General features: G+C 36.2%; 1 pseudogene; it reads right to left on the reverse strand.

Annotated features, from left to right (window-relative positions):
- Window positions 1-11,332: 11,332 nt before the first annotated feature.
- LOC140004860 (tubulin alpha-1 chain-like) lies at window positions 11,333-14,490 on the reverse strand (annotated as a pseudogene).

The raw sequence follows: 14,490 nt of genomic DNA on the forward strand, positions 1-14,490 counted from the left end.
ATAGGTATGGATTAGTTATGAGTATAGTTGATTCACTACGAAAGTAGGTTTCACATGTTTAAGGAAATTACACCATAATTAGCCTAGATGTAGTATTCAATGATCCAAATATAGCACTTGCATGAGTAGTTAGGGATACCACAACCTAAGGAGCTTTTGTTTGTTATTTTGTATAATTTGAGTAGGTAAAATTTGTTATAATTCATTGATAGTCTAAATAATAGAGAAGCTTTAGTAGTACCGGTAATTGCAATCTTCCTTGTGGGATCGACCCTTAATACCCTATACTCGCTCACGATTCGTATACTTGCGATAAATCGCGTGTGGGGTGTTTAGGAATTTATAAATGTAAAACTTGATTAGAATGAGGTTAAATTGATATGTATACCCTGCGCACGTCAAGTTTTTGGCGCCGCTGCCGGGGAAGATTTGGCAATATCGGTGTGAAGAGTAACTTTATTAGTTTAGACATAATATTAGTTATAATGTGAATGTTATTTTCTGTTATTTTTGTATTTTATGTGTATGTGTTTCATTACCTATTTTTCTTACTAATTTTGCTTTTGAGTTTGTTTAAAAGCAATTTTAGGTGATGAGAAGGGTAGGTCAATTTGGAGGACAAAGCTTGAGAAGTGGAAGATTGGCAATGGATGGTTACCAAGTGCAAAAATCCTTCAACAGAGGTAACCAAGAATTTACTGAATGTATGTCTTTTGAAGATGGTTTAAGGTGCTTAAAGGCAAAATTTGATGTAATTAAGTTACAAGTTCAAATGGACACCATGATGCATGAAATTGAGCAGAGGAGGAATGTTAATGTTTTTAATTCTTATCATGTGATTTGTGACTTGTGTGGAGATTATCATGCTACTAATACATGTATGCAAGCACAAAATGTGGATTATTATGATGAATTAAAGCATTACAATCCTTGTTTTAATCAATATAGTGCTAATTGGAGCAATTCTCCTGCTTATGGTTGGGATGATCAATGTACTTATAGTGATTATTCATGTTTTTATGATTACCAACCTGAAAGTGTCCAATATGAATCAAAACCATCTTGGGAGTTGGCAATAGAGAAGTTAGCTAATACACCTCTACCTTGGGAGTTAGAAAGTGAACCATTAGCTAATGATTCTAATGCATCTTGGGAGCTAGCTGTAGAAAATTTTTCTAATCAATTTGATTTAGCCATAGAAAAGCTAGCAAATGCAACCTCTGACCGTTTTGATAGGATTGAGGAAAGGTTAGATGAATTAGCTTCTCACTTTGGTGATATACATGAGCAATTGAATGTATTGTGTGAAGTTATTTCTTCTAATAATTTGCAAAATGATCCTAGCATGAATGGTGGAAATGTTGTATGTGAAAATGGATTGCATTTTGATGAAAATAATGAATCTCAAGAGTGTTTTAATGAGCGAATGTCCATTTCACATGATAATATCTTTGGAACTAACTTTGAACCTCAAGAGGTGAGTTTTAATGACTCAATTTTCACCCCTCTTGAGGAGTGTATTGAAAGTATAGTTTCTAAAGGTATTCCTGCTCAAGATACTCTCATGGCATTCCCTTTGGTAAATTCTCAAGTGGTGCATATTCAAGGTAATGTCTATGAATCACTTGGGATATGTAAGTCACTTTCATTTCTCACATCATTAGATCATGTGGCTTTTGCTATAAAGTCACCTTTTAATGATCCACCACGGCCTAAAATGGTGGATTATTCGTTAACTAAGCCTCCTTGAAAAATGAGGTGATATAGTCAAGCTATTGACTTTAAAGAAGCGCTTATTGGGAGGCAACCCAATGCTTGTTTAAGTTCGTGTTACTTTGGAGTGATTTTATGTTTAAAGTATAAGTTTGAGTAATTTTGTTGTTTTTCATTTGTAGGTTTTGGAAAAAGATGCAAAAGTGACCAAATGAGGTGAAAAAGGCGAAGTTTGATCAAAGATCTCAATACCTCAAATTCAGTAATTATGGTTTTTGATGCATTAAAGAGGTTTAGAATGCATGTTTAGATCATTTTACATGTGCGTGAATGGTTTATTTTGATATAAAAATGATCTAGGGTGTATTTTGAAGAATTGAGGTCAAACTGAAAATTGCAAAAATTCTGCAATAAGTGCAGATTTAATGGATCCAAGGCCTCGGATCCACTTCTGCAATCAGAGAAAACTTCGAGCTTCTGGATCCAAGCTCGGATCCATATGGATCCAAGGCCTCGGATCCACTTCTGCAATCATAAAAAATTCGAACTTCTTGATCCGAGCTCACTTATCATGATCCGACCTCGGATCCTTTCAAAAACGACCTCGGATCCTTTCCAAAACGAAGCCTCGGACCACTTTTCCTCATTCTTCCCTCTTTTTCATCCTTCAACTCCACTTTTCTTCTTGTTGGTTGCAAGCTTTTATTCTTAAGAATTGTATTTTTTTTTTTCAAGGTGCATTAATTGAAGTCTCCATTCTTTCAAGTAAAGTTGAAAATTCATCACATTGCCATGGATTCGGATCGCGCAAGTTCATTAGGGGAGTATTACTTTCTCTTATTTTCGTTATTTTTCCTTTCTCACATTGAGGGCAATGTGAAGTTTAAGTGTGGGGGAGGAAAGTATTGAACTTGCATTTACTTGCCATGTGATGATATTTTGGTGATTTAAATGCTTAGAAATGTTGGAATTATGTTTGAATTATTTGCCATGTGGATAATTTGCTTGAAATTGGGTTTGTTGGCAGGAAGTTTTCATCCATTTATATGGGGAAATTCTGTCAAAATTTTTCTAACATCTTGTCCAATATTTCACTATGGCCCAAAAGTTTTTCAATTTTTTCATTTTTATTTCAAAAAGGGCCAAAGTATTCCAACCATAAGTGTTTAATTCTTCCAATTGTTGAAACTTTATATGTATTTTGGAAAGTTTAGTCCTCATTTAACTTGAAAATGATTATTATGCAATTAGGATTTTTGCATTTTAGAAAATATATTGGATAAAGTGAGGAAAATTATGCCTATAATTTTACATGTTTAATGAAATTTCTTCTCTTTACTTAATTTTATAAGTAAGTGATTGATATAGTTGATAAAAGGTTATACTCCTCCTTTGATTAGTCTTATATATTTTCTAAGAGGGAATATCTATTTATTGTCCTTTATTTCTAAAAAAATAATAATAAGAAAAAAAAAGAGAAAAAAAAGAGAAAAAAAAGAGAAAAAAAAGAAAGTAAAAAAAAAAAAATTTTTTTCTACTCCAATGATTCTCGTACCACCGGGGGTTGGCATCTACAAATGTCGACATTCGCGTAAAAAGGTACTTGAATTAAGAGTATGCATTAGCAACTTGAATAAGTGAAATGTTGAGTAACCGGAGATCTTCACCTAAAAGTGTCGATTTTCGCGTAAAAAGGCATTTTCACTATTTAAGTAAAAATTAGTATGAATAAATCCCTCTTAGTTATAGAATGTTGAGAAAAAGATGATTATAGGAGGAGGAAAGCTATAAATTGACTATGTGATTTGCTTATTTGTAAAAATTAAGTTAGGGTAAGAGATTAAGTTTAACTTGTTGAATTTAGGGTATAATTATCTTTCCTTTACTTGATATTATGAGTATTTAGTGTAAATTGAATAATTGTATAATGATTATTTTCCAAGTCTTGAGGAATTAAATTGGACAAAGTGCATATATTGTTTCACCTCTTGAATCATTGCATTTGATTATGTGTGAATTGCTTGAGGACAAGCAATGATTTAAGTGTGGGGGAGTTTGATAAGTGACTAATTTACGTAATAATTGTATGATATTTTATATTATTTTTAGTCACTTTAGTTATATTATTGGAAGAATATGAATCATTTTGGCTATAATTGGTGAAAAATGCTTTTAAGTGATTAAATGAGGTTTTTATCACTTTTTACTTGAATTTTGTGTATTTTGACAGTTTTGACACATTTTCGTATTTCGGCTATAACTTGAGTTACAATGATCGGATTGGGATGATTCTTGAACCCATTTGAAGATAAGAGATAGATCTACAACTTTGGTGAAGACATCCGAATCCAGTTTGAAGGTTTTCAAAATCAAAAAGCCGAATTACATTAGCTAATTTCTGTTGGTCGAAGCTGAAACAGGGCAATGAGCAGACAAGGGTATTTCAGTCATATCTCAGCCTACACAGATCCAAATGAGGTGATTCTTGATGCATTGGAAAGATAACTCAAAAGGCTACAACGTTCGTGTTTTACACATGAGCTGGTTCAGCCTCTAACATCAAGAAAAGATTGGTTGAAATTGGGCCAAAAACAGAGCAAGTGATCCACACTCGGATCCACTATTCATCCGAACCCTCGGCTGTTTCTGGGTTAGTGGATCCGAGCTCGGATCCATATGGATCCGAGGCACTGTAGCAGCTCGGATCACTGGTCAGAAAAGGCTACTTTATACGCGTAAAACTCAATTTCACCTCCACCAACTCACATGTGATGCTAGACATGTGAGAGACATTACCAGCTGTAAGGAGAAAGTGTAAAGCTTCATTTCTTGACCACCTTTCATCATTAAATAGCCAAATTCATTGCAAAGGGGATGATAGAGAAAAAGATAGAGAGACATACGGGAGAAGCTTGGAGTCTGCAGAAATGTAGCTCCTTCATCTTCCTAGTATTAGTTAGCTTAGTATAGAGTAGTATAGTTCATCCATTCTTGTTTATTATCTAGATTAGGATGAAAATGGAGGATGAAGAAGGCAAGGAAGAAAGCTCATGTGACAAGGGTTGTATTCCTTCCAACTCTTTATCTTTTGTATTTGATTCCAAGTTTAGTTAATATACAAGTTCTGGATTTTGTGTGTAATATGTGTTTTTAAAGTTTATACCTTGGGTTTGGTTGAACTTTCTATGATTGTTAGTGTTTATTATTTGGTTATTTGTTTGCTAAGATTTGAGCAAGTTATTTAGCACTTGGGCTCTTTAAATCATGATTAATCTGGTACCATTGATTGTGATTATCTAAGGTGTTGTTTCTGCAATGAAAATTGAGATTTAACACTAGTTCAAGAAGTGCTAAACATAAGGAGTACACTCACGAAAGTAGAGGTGCACTTATGTGGTTTTTAGTGATTCATTTCATGTAATTTCATTGAAGAAATGAATTTGTAGCTAATTTCATAACCATGAAAATAGGTATGGATTAGTTATGAGTATAGTTGATTCACTACGAAAGTAGGTTTCACATGTTTAAGGAAATTACACCATAATTAGCCTAGATGTAGTATTCAATGATCCAAATATAGCACTTGCATGAGTAGTTAGGGATACCACAACCTAAGGAGCTTTTGTTTGTTATTTTGTATAATTTGAGTAGGCAAAATTTGTTATAATTCATTGATAGTTTAAATAATAGAGAAGCTTTAGTAGTACCGGTAATTGCAATCTTCCTTGTGGGATCGACCCTTAATACCCTATACTCGCTCACGATTCGTATACTTGCGATAAATCGCGTGTGGGGTGTTTAGGAATTTATAAATGTAAAACTTGATTAGAATGAGGTTAAATTGATATGTATACCCTGCGCACGTCAATATCATCAAGGCATCCACCCCAATCACTATCACAATAACCATGCAGATTTAAAGTAGTGCTTTTGCAGAATTTGATGCCATAATCGAGTGTCCCTTTGATGTATCTTAACACTCTCTTGGCTGCTCCAAGATGTAATTGACTGGGATTGTGCATAAACCTTGATAATAAACTTGAAGCAAACATGATATCTGGCCTTGTAGCTGTGAGATAAAGCAAATTTCCCACCAAACTTCTATACAAAATGGAATCAACTTTCTTTTCACCATCTTCCTTGACAAGCTTTTCACTTACAACAAGTGGTGTAGCTATAGGTTTACAATCAGCCATGCCAAATTTCACAAGAATATTTTCAGCATATTTCTTTTGACAAATAAAAGCTCCATCACCATGTTGATAAAACTCCATACCAAGAAAATGATGTAGCAGTCCCATATCATTCATTTCATATCTTTTCATCATGTATTTCTTAAAATCAGCAATCATCTTCTCATTGTTACTAGTGTAAAGCAAATCATCAACGTATAAAGCAACAATGAGAATGTTTGAGTTACCTTGAGTTTTCACATATAAGGTTGGCTCACTTTTACTCTTCTTGAATTCTTGCTCCATGAAGTAAGAATCAATTTGACTATACCAAGCCCTTGGAGCTTGTTTCAATCCATATAATGCTTTCTTCAACTTATACACTTTGTCTTCTTGTCCTTCTTTGACAAAACCTTGAGGTTGTTGAACATACACCTCTTCCTTCAATTCTCCATTCAAAAAGGCAGATTTAACATCAAGTTAGTAGAGATTCCAACCTTTTTGGGCTGCTATGGCAATGAGAGCTCTAATTGTATCAAATCTTGCAACCGGTGCAAATGTTTCATTGTAGTCAATTCCGGGCTGTTGTGAATAACCCTTAGCAACAAGTCTTGCCTTCTTCTTTTGGATTGAACCATCTGGATTCATCTTAACTTTGTAAATCCACTTGACACCAATGACCTCCTTGTCTCGAGGCTTTTCAACTAGCTTCCAAGTCTCATTTTTCTCAATTGCATAAATCTCATCTTCCATTGCCTTTCTCCAATCCTTTTCTGCATATGCTTCTTCAAAATTTTCTGGTTGAAGAATGCAAAAGTTGCATCTTGCATAAACATCACTTAAACTCCTCATTTTCATTGGAGTTGTGTTTGGAGAACTCCAACTCGAACTTGAATCTGGAGATGATGGTGGACTGCTTGTTGGTGTTGAATCATCACCATTTTCTTCTTCATTTGTTGAATTTTCTTCTTCTTTATGATGGCAAACACCCTGCTTCACAATCTTTTTTTCATCCCAATTCATACCCCAAAACCAGAAAATTTTTTGAGAGATTTCTAACTACAAGATGGCCAATCATACTAGTGTTGGTCTTCCAATTCCCATATTCTCCGGTGAGCACTATGATCATTGGTTCGTAAAAATGAGAACAATTTTTAGATCACAAGATTTGTGGGAATATGTTGAGAATGGCTATAGAGAACCAAAATGTGAAGAAGGATGCAAAAGTTGCATCTTGCATAAACATCACTTAAACTCCTCATTTTCATTGGAGTTGTGTTTGGAGAACTCCAACTCGAACTTGAATCTGGAGATGATGGTGGACTGCTTGTTGGTGTTGAATCATCACCTTTTTCTTCTTCATTTGTTGAATTTTCTTCTTCTTTATGATGGCAAACACCCTGCTTCACAATCTTTTTCTCATCCCAATTCCAAGCAGCATTTTCATCAAATACAACATCTCACCAATCAAGAATTAAAGGCACTTAAAGAGCATAGGTAGAAGTCCTACAAAGGCCGTGTGGAATCAAACTCCAATTGAAGCATGGAGTGGAAGGAAACCATCAGTGAAACACTTGAAGGTTTTCATTGGAGTTGTGTTTGGAGAACTCCAACTCGAACTTGAATCTGGAGATGATGGTGGACTGCTTGTTGGTGTTGAATCATCACCATTTTCTTCTTCATTTGTTGAATTTTCTTCTTCTTTATGATGGCAAACACCCTGCTTCACAATCTTTTTCTCATCCCAATTCCAAGCAGCATTTTCATCAAATACAACATCTCGACCAATAATGATTTTGTTAGTCTTCAAATTAAACAATCTATAACCTTTAGACTTGGAGCTATAACCAACAAAAATACATTTTTCACTTACTTCATCAAGCTTGTACCTCTTTTGTTTTGGAATTTGAGCATAGCAAATGCTCCCAAAAACCTTCAAGTGTTTCACTGATGGTTTCCTTCCACTCCATGCTTCAATTGGAGTTTGATTTCACACGGCCTTTGTAGGACTTCTATTGAGCAAATACACAGCTGTATAAACGGCTTCAGCCCAAAAATCCTTTGGCAACCCTTTGTCATGTAACATGGATTTTGCCATCTCCATCACAGTTTGGTTCTTTCTTTCCGAGACTCCATTTTGTTGTGGTGTATAGCCAACGGTCAGCTGCCTCTCCAAACCTTCATCTTCACAAAATTTTTGGACTGCATTTGACGTGTACTCCTTACCACGATCACTCCTCAACTTCTTGATGTAACAGCCACTTTGTTTCTCAACAAGACTTTTAAACTTCTTGAAAATTGAAAGCACCTCGGATTTTTCTTTCATGAAATAGACCCAAGTCATTCTTGAAAAATCATCAATGAAAAGGATGAAATACTTGTTACCTCCATGAGAAGTTGTCTTCATGGGCCCACAAATATCCGTATGAATCAGCTCCAAGATCTTCTTGGCTCGCCATGCAGCTTCTTTAGGAAATGGTTGCCGGTGTTGTTTGCCAGGTGCACAACCTTCACAAACTTCATGTTTCTCCTCAATTCTTGGTAAACCATATGCCATCCCTCTTTGTTGAAGCACTTTGAGGCTATGAAGATTCAAATGGCCATACCTCTTGCGCCACAACCATGAATCTTCATTGACATTTACTTTCAAGGCTTGATTTTCACTATAATTGAATTTGATTGGAAAGCTTCGATTTGCTTGCATTTGGATTTTCATCACAAGCTGTCTACCATTCTTTTTGTCATAGATGCAGCACTCATGATCATCAAAGTTAAGTGCATATTTATGCTCAAGAAGCTGTCCAAGACTCAATAAATTTTGGTCTAAATCAGGAACAAACAAAACATCACAAATGAACTTCATACCTTGCTTGGTTTGGACACCAATTGTTCCCAATCCTTGTGCTTGAACTATGACTCCATTGCCCATCTTCACTTCAGTCTTTATAGATTCATCCAAGTCAATAAAAATGGATCTATCTCTTGTCATATGATTGCTACAACCGCTGTCAAGGTACCACATATTGTTCTTGACTTCAGTGGCTGTGTGACAAGCGTAGAATAAGTTTCCTTCTCCTTGCTTGTCTTCTGAAAATTGTGCTTGGTGATTGGTCTTGAATCTGCAATCCTTCTCAATATGACCAAACCTCTTGCAATAGTAGCACTTTGGTTTGTCTTTATGCCAACAGTCTTTCTCAAGATGGTTGGTCTTACCACAATAGCTGCAAGATTGTGAATTTTCAGCATTAAGGCCTCTTTGAAGGTTGTTTCTTCCTCTTCCTCTTGAATTTTTGCCTCTGCCTCTTCCACGGCCATATCTACCTCCTCTTTGTGAGTCTCCACCTCTTTGGTAGTTGCAAGATGGCTCTCGTTCATTGGTTTTGGGGGTGACATTCAGCTTTGATTGGAATGCACTTTCAACAGATTTTTCAGCATGTCTAGCCAATCTTCTCTCATGAGCTTTCAATGATCCCATCAACTCTTGAACACTCATTGAAGAAATATCTTTTGTCTCCTCAATTATGGATACCATTGGATCAAATTTTGGAGGCAAACTAACAAGAATTTTTTCAACAATTCTGCTATCACTAATTTCTTCACCAAAGGTTTTCATTTCATTTACAATTTTGGTGATTTTTGTGTAGTAATTTTGAATACTTTCATCATCACCCATCTTCAAATTTTCAAGATCTCTTCTAAGAGTTTGAAGAGTAACATTCTTTACCTTAAGATTTCCTTGAAACTCCTTTTGTAGAATCTCCCATGCTTCCTTGGCATGATCAGCTCCCATGATTCTTGAAAAAATATCTGAACTCACACCTTGCTGGATGTGTGAAAGAGCCTTTGCATCCTTCTTCCTATGCTCTTTAAGTGCCTTTAATTCTTGATTGGTGAGACCTTCTTCACTTTCTGGTTCTCTATAGCCATTCTCAACATATTCCCACAAATCTTGTGATCTAAAAATTGTTCTCATTTTTACGAACCAATGATCATAGTGCTCACCGGAGAATATGGGAATTGGAAGACCATCACTAGTATGATTGGCCATCTTGTAATTAGAAATCTCTCAAAAAATTTTCTGGTTTTGGGGTATGAACTAAGGCAATGAAACCTTAGCTCTGATACCAATCTGTTGGATATTAGGCCAAGAATTGAGAGGAATATTTGGAGACAAGGGTGGCTTCAATTGTTCTTTTCTTTTATTTCTTTCACACTCTTATATTGGTTTGGAGTTTACAAGGTCTATTTATGATCATTCTAGATACATAGAGAAATGTTCCAACCATCCCACCAACTCTCTTAATTTCCATCATTCTAGAGAATATTGCAACTATCTAGAAAACTTTCCAACTACCCCATTAATCAAGCTAATTGATTTAGCACATTATTCAACAAATAAGCTCAAGAATACTTTCCTTTTGATGTACAAAGGTGAAGATTATGAACCTTTATGCTTACGTGAAGTTTGTGAAGGTTATGAACATTTATGCTTATGTATAAAGGTGAAGGTGAAGGCTATGAACCTTTAACACCTTCTCTTTATGCTTGGTTGACAAGGATAGCTTGAATCACATCTTTCCTCATTGCCCTCTAGCAGTGCAGGTTTGGGCTCTGTGTTATCTTTACAGCAAGCTACATCTAGATAGGCCCCAAGTTTTTTCTTCTTGATTTCCTTCCCTTCTCCTTTTCCTGCCTGCGTCAGACATGGAACTTGTTGCTACTATTTTGTGGAGTTTATGGAATAACAGGAATGGGAAAATATTTGAAGGGACTTCTAAAGATCAACTTTCGCTAGTCTCTTTAGCAACTAGCTTTTGGAAAGATTACCAAGAAGCCGTCCAGAGTTCGCTACATGGTTCTCCTGTACCTACTTCAGCCCCTACATTTTTTAAAGGCCAACTTTGATGGAAGGAGTTTTTCAAAACGAAGGCTGCTGTGGCATTGGAGTAGTTATTAGAGATAATTCTCGTAATTTCATAGCTAGACTGACAAGCCAAGTTGATGGTGTTTTATCAGTAAAGGCTACAGGAGCTTTAGCTGCTAAAACTGCATTTCATGTCCTACTTCAGCTTCAAGCTACGGATATTATCCTCAAGGGTGATTCTCAAGCAATCATTGAGAGCATTATTTCATTGGAGGATGATCAATTTGAGATTGGTCCAGTTTTTAGATGGTACTTCTTGTACTCTAGTTCATTTTGTCACTTGGGAAGCCAATTGGATCCCAAGAACTTAACAAATGTTATGCATATAGCTGTTGGCTTGTCATGCAAAACATATGAGCTAAATGCTTCTAGGTGGGATTCTACTCCCCCAGACTTTTGTTATTTTCGCTCTTAATGTGGACATTAGTTGATAATAAAATCTATGGTTCTTTATCAAAAGAAAAAAAAGTGAGCAAATTGGTCTAAGGGGAGTTGGTTGTCAGTCTTATTTATGCGATTTACATTATCTACTTGGATCACGCTTGGCCATCATAGAAGCAGGCTCAAATCTTGGTTCATAGTCGCGAACGTGGTCCGAACAGTTCTACATCAGTTTCGGCATATCGGTGGCTGTCTCGTCGATCGAGATATAAATTTTTGAAATATTTAATATTTTAAAAAATGTAAAAAATATGATAAATAAAAATAATTAAAAATTTAGCAAAAATAATAAAAATTCGAGTTAATTCGGGAGGATTCGGCCATTTCTATTTCGTCTCGATCAAGTTTTCAGCGATTTATTATCTCAGAGTCATCTCGTCCCGATATCGGATCGGAAAACCCCGTTCTAGTGACGACTCGACCGAGTCTTTGAACCATGGCTCAAATGCGCTGTTTGTAATCTCTGCAACTGATAGTTGCTCATGGTGTGCCTTTTCTGCAGAAATAACAGGTGCGTAGGAGGAATGCATGAAATGGATGCGTGGGTATGGCACCAAGTTTGTTTGGAATTCAGTAACATCCACGTTAAGAGCACCTTCAAAGCGAAGAGATGCTGTCAAGGAGGAGATCACCTGCATGCAAAAGACAGATTATGCTCGAAGACATCCATCAATCAGGGATCTTTGTTGGTCAGCTGATCTATTTCCCCATTTGACATCCATTTCTACTTCTAGTTGACATCAAATTCTAGAATTTTCAAAAAACAAGGCACAACATTACCAAAGATACCAGCAAGATAAATGAATGGACTAGACACGACATGTAGTGTTATTCCACATTTAACAAGTGCAAACAGCTTTAACTTTCAAACAGTAATAGGGGTGGCCAGAATAAATGTCATTATATTTCATACCTGTGAAACCAGCCTGTTCAGATTGATGTAGGTTGGCCTCTCAATATCCAGTGATCTACGACAAATATCATAAATGGCTTCATTGTCCAAAAGCATTGAAACATCTGTGTGCTCAAGGAGCGAGTGAGTGGAAAGAACGCTGTTGTAAGGCTGAACAACAGCTGTTGAGACCTGGGGAGAGGGACAAATTGTGAACCCAAGCTTTGATTTCTTGCCATAGTCGACTGAAAGCCTCTCCAACAGTAAGGAACCAAGGCCAGAGCCAGCTCCACCACCAACAGCATGAAAAACTAAGAATCCTTGTAATCCTGAGCTGTTGTGAGCTAGCTTTCTTTCTACTTCAACATTTATAGATAAATTTTTCTCAACGTTTGAATTTCGTAGTATTTTCTTTCTAATAGTTTTTACTAAGTTAAAATGTAACACGATATTTTTAATTTTTCTTTTAGAAAAACACAAAAAGCCTCTAAAAAAAGATCCCGTGCAACTGCTATACTACCATCAAATCCACCACTTGGATTTTTACACACACTAATTTATGATGATAAAAATGCAACTTTCGCAAATTCAATGATATTTATCCCTGCTGATCTAAGTATTTGTTGTGATAAATGTCCTTTGATTTCTTTTGAGGTGGTTGGTGGGTTGGAGGTTTTTTTTTGTGAAATTTTGGATTAATTATTTCCTCTCTCTCTCTCTCTCACACACACACACACACAAGCGATATATACACTATGACACAGTCACATATAGAGTCAGAATCAATGTGTATGACATGCATGGGAAAATTGTGTTATTTCAATTAAAAAATAATAAGTAAATCCAAGAAAATAGTGAGAATGGGAGGGTAGACATCGAGTTGGAAAGATGAACAAAATTTGCTTTAAATGAAAAAACTGGCCATGTGAGAATAGACATCATGGCAAGAAGAACAAAATTTGCTTCAATTGCGTGATGACAAAAGCAGTCGAGGAAAAGATGGATAACCATTGAAGATCGGTGAGATGAGCTAGTTATAAATTAACTCTATTGAAGCAGATTCCAAGGATGATTTCTTACATATATCCAAGTCTCTCAATCTACGGTGGGTTATAGATCCAAGTGGTACATTCTTGTACATTGATTGATCTTACAAATTCTTTTTTTACATGCAACTATAATACATTTGTAAGGAAATGATCCTAGGCGTAATTTAAGTTGTGCAAAACACTCAAGACTTTAAAATTTTTGTGATAGCACCATTGACACCATAATTTTAGTAGTTATCGACACATACGAATGTTTAAATTGTTATTTGTGTTGTCTAATATCTATATCTATATTATATATAAAAGGAGAGGAGAGGTTTGGTGTAAACATTTTGTGTTACTTTATGTTATACCAAAAGCACCCTTTAAAATTAGTTTTCAAACTATTCACATTCATCTTTTTTTTCCAACATAATTTCAATACAATAACTTCTTCCAATGTCAAACTATTCAGATTCTCTCTTTTTCTCGATCATAATCTCAAATACAATAAATTGCTCTAAACAATTGTAATTACAGATTTTCCAAATAAACAAATACACATGTACCATTTTTTTTTTATTAAAACGTTGTTTTATTGCATTGCTAAAAGGCAGAGAACAAAGAGATACAAGCTACATCTGTCTCCAAGAGAGCTATACCCTCCCACCTTAGGAATGAACAGAAGGGGTTCCCCTACCATCCAAAAGCATAGTAGCTCTAACCTCCCGCGGGAGTTGCTGGATCGACGTGCTGTAAAAATCATCCTGGAGAGCCATCGTTGCCAACTTATCCGCTGCGGCATTCGCCTCTCAAAATATGTGCCTAGCTGTGGCATTGAAGTTCTGAAGCAGGGCCCGAATCTGCCGTAACATGTTACATAACAGCCATTTTGCCAAGGCCCCTGAGTCCTGCAAATGAACGAGTCCCGCCGAATCCGCCTCCACCAATAACCGCGGAACCCGAACTTTGGTACAGAAGAGTAAACCCTGCAGCAATGCCTTACTCTCAGCAGTTAGTACATCGACCTCCCCGAACTTTATAGAACACAAAGATCAACCTACCCTTATAATCCCGCAACACGCCTCCCCCTGATACCTTCTCTCGTGTCATACTGGTATCCGTATTTAGCTTGACCGCACCCTCTAATGGTGGCAATCGCAAGGTCACCAAGCGCCTCGCCACTTGTGGCTTGCAGATAGCTAGACGAGCCCATGGGTCCTCCGAGTCACCCTTGAAATGCGCTATGGAAAAGACTTTCGCCCTCCCTAATTGTTCCACCACACTTCCTACTGCCCAAATTATCTCCAATGGATCCAT

Source organism: Coffea arabica, chromosome 4c (genome assembly GCF_036785885.1).
Source record: "Coffea arabica cultivar ET-39 chromosome 4c, Coffea Arabica ET-39 HiFi, whole genome shotgun sequence".
NCBI classification, from domain to species: domain Eukaryota; kingdom Viridiplantae; phylum Streptophyta; class Magnoliopsida; order Gentianales; family Rubiaceae; genus Coffea; species Coffea arabica.